Source organism: Schistocerca nitens, chromosome 1 (assembly GCF_023898315.1).
Source record: "Schistocerca nitens isolate TAMUIC-IGC-003100 chromosome 1, iqSchNite1.1, whole genome shotgun sequence".
Classification (NCBI taxonomy): domain Eukaryota; kingdom Metazoa; phylum Arthropoda; class Insecta; order Orthoptera; family Acrididae; genus Schistocerca; species Schistocerca nitens.
In genome coordinates this window covers 482,780,890-482,783,533 of record NC_064614.1, presented here as the reverse complement: position 1 = coordinate 482,783,533, position 2,644 = coordinate 482,780,890, and the positions used below count along the sequence as shown (strand labels likewise).

The 2,644-nt window shown below is 46.4% G+C and overlaps 1 non-coding gene across 1 annotated transcript; it reads right to left on the bottom strand.

Moving 5' to 3' along the window:
- Positions 1–528: 528 nt before the first annotated feature.
- Trnat-ugu (transfer RNA threonine (anticodon UGU)) lies at positions 529–603 on the bottom strand. Its single transcript has one exon. It is a non-coding gene; the product is annotated as a tRNA-Thr (tRNA).
- Positions 604–2,644: the final 2,041 nt, after the last annotated feature.

Sequence of the window (2,644 nt, the reverse complement as noted above, 5' to 3'; positions counted from 1 at the left end):
AACACTGTATTGTTACAATAAAAAATATTGAATACAATAAACTGAAACGAAAACAAATGAAAACAATCGCTCCAGCACCAAGAACGAATTTCTCAATTAATATCAAATGCTACAACCATCACTGATTCGTTCTAGCACGAGCACTGCACTTACTACAACCTCGTTACCAAATCACTATAGAATATTGTTACTTATATCGGTAATTATCGATATAGTTTATATTTGATACGTTAGGTGATCAACAGAGATCCGAGTTGGTTCTTACTATTTTGCATGAATTAGAAGCAATAAATCTGAGCACTTTAGTACCAGATTAGATATCGAACCACTATACCACGGAGGTTGTATGTTTATCTTCCTTTGGGCGAATAATGAGAATATACTATATATGACGGTAGTATCTGTTCCCGAAAGAACGGTTACCGTGGATGACCATGCAGCTTTGCTAGAAATGAAATGATAATTAAATGGACACCCTAGCTGCAAACAGGTGTTGATATACTTCATTGGGGTCATGCTGAAAATGTGTGCCCCGACCGGGACTCGAACCCGGGATCTCCTGCTTACATGGCAGACGCTCTATCCATCTGAGCCACCGCGGGCACAGAGGATAGTGCGACTGCAGGGACTTATCCCTTGCACGCTCCCCGTGAGATCCACATTCCCAACATGTCCACACCACTACATTCGTAGTGCGCCTAATAGATGTTTGCCTATCATACTCATTACTCGTGGCTGATTAATCTACCAAGTCCCGTACGAGTTCGGGCATAGCGTGTGCGTTCGCACAAGAAGATCCCCTAGAACTTAGAACTACTTTAACTAACCTAAGGACATCACACACATCCATGCCCGAGGCAGGATTCGAACCTGCGATCGTAGCGGCCACGCGGTTCCAGACTGAAGCGCCTAGAACTGCACGGCCACACCGGCCGGCTTGGTACATTGACTCCAATAAATAGTCTGTGATGCAACCGCTGCGGTAGAGGCTCCGAAGATGGGGGAATGTGCATTATGTGTGACACGGAAGTCTGGAGCGTATTTAACAGTCACCAATTTTTCTTAGTCTGAGGTCTCTGTGGTCGCTGGAACACAAATGAAGTGCATATATTGGACATCCTGAACTGATTGGCTATTCCTAAACCACCCGAGATGGCGCAGTGGTTAGCACACTGAACCCACATTCGGGAGGACGACGGTTCAAACCCGCTTCCGGCCATTCTGATTTAGGTTTTTCTGTGATTTCCCTACGTCGCTTCAGGCAAATGACGGGGTGGTTCCTTTGAAAGGGCACGGCCAACTTCCTTTCCCACCCTATCCTAATCCGATGGGATCGATGACCTCAGTGTTTGGACCCTTCCCCCAAATCAACCAACCAACCAGCTATTCAAAACTCAAAGCACACAACAGAACTCTGTCACACCCTGCAAGGACCAACCACTCTGTCGATACATCTACAATCCGCAAGCTGCATTCTGGTGTGTACTTCCGGTACCGCTGTCTGTCCCACAGTTTTTAAAACGAACGTTATTTGTGTTTTTGATTGACTAGCGTTTATTTACATTTAGAGCTTGCTTATTTATTTGTTGTAGCAGGTTTTGTGAAATATGAGTCACCATTGACAAATACCTGTTGATACATCTGTTGTCAGCAGAGAAATTTAATTTTGTTTTAAGAACTTACGGAATCTGCGATCTTATGCTATAGAGAGAACTTTGCACAGTAGATTGCAGTGTGTTGATTCCTCTCGTTTTTATTTTACGTACAAACCAACTTCAGTATCGCAGCAGTCACGTTATTTTCTCTTTTGTGTGGGCCTAATTATTGTTTCTCAGTTAGTGCATACTGCTTTGTTTTTATCTTTTTGAGGTTTTGTACTGTTTTTTACACAGTACGATATGTATAGGGACTGTGCGTGTTGTGTGCGGGCATAGTGGAAACGACCACTGTCGGTGAACAACTGAATGTTGCGCTGGTCACGGTCAACTACTGCTCAAATGTGCGGTGACGTCGGGGCAACGGAAGCGATACGTACGACACCTTTGGTGCCATTGGAATCCCCCGGTAACTCGGTTGTCGCTGCGAGCTCAGATATTGCAACATCCGACCACTCTAACAAGCGAGTGAGTGGTGGACAGCGGTGGGTTCGTGTATATCTAGACAGAAGGCGACAGTGCGAGGTGGCTGCATGGCTGTCTCTCTACGTCTTACCAGCAGGCACGAGTTGCTACCCAGGTTAGATAGTACTTCTGAGCTAGCACGGAACGTCTCTCCTGTTGCGCCAGTGGTCGATTTTCCTAGCCAGTCCGGACAAGTGCTGGTATGCTATTTATAGGAAGCTCCGGAGTTTGGCAGGTAATGGAAATTGCAGATATGTTGAACGTCGGGAAAGAATGCCACTGTTCACCTAGAGGAGGGGGTTGGAGGGGAGAGGGGTGGGTGTCTCGTCCGAAACCTGGAGGAGGCTCTGCCAACACGAATCGAGCGCACTAGGTGCAACCGTATGAAAACCGTGGCCTCATGTTGGCACGAATGACACCTGCTGCTTGGGTTCCAAGGCCATTCTCCGTTTCTACCGGTGGATGGCTGATGTGGTGAAGACATGTGACATTGCACATGTGGCGGTCCTCAGATCTGTACAAGA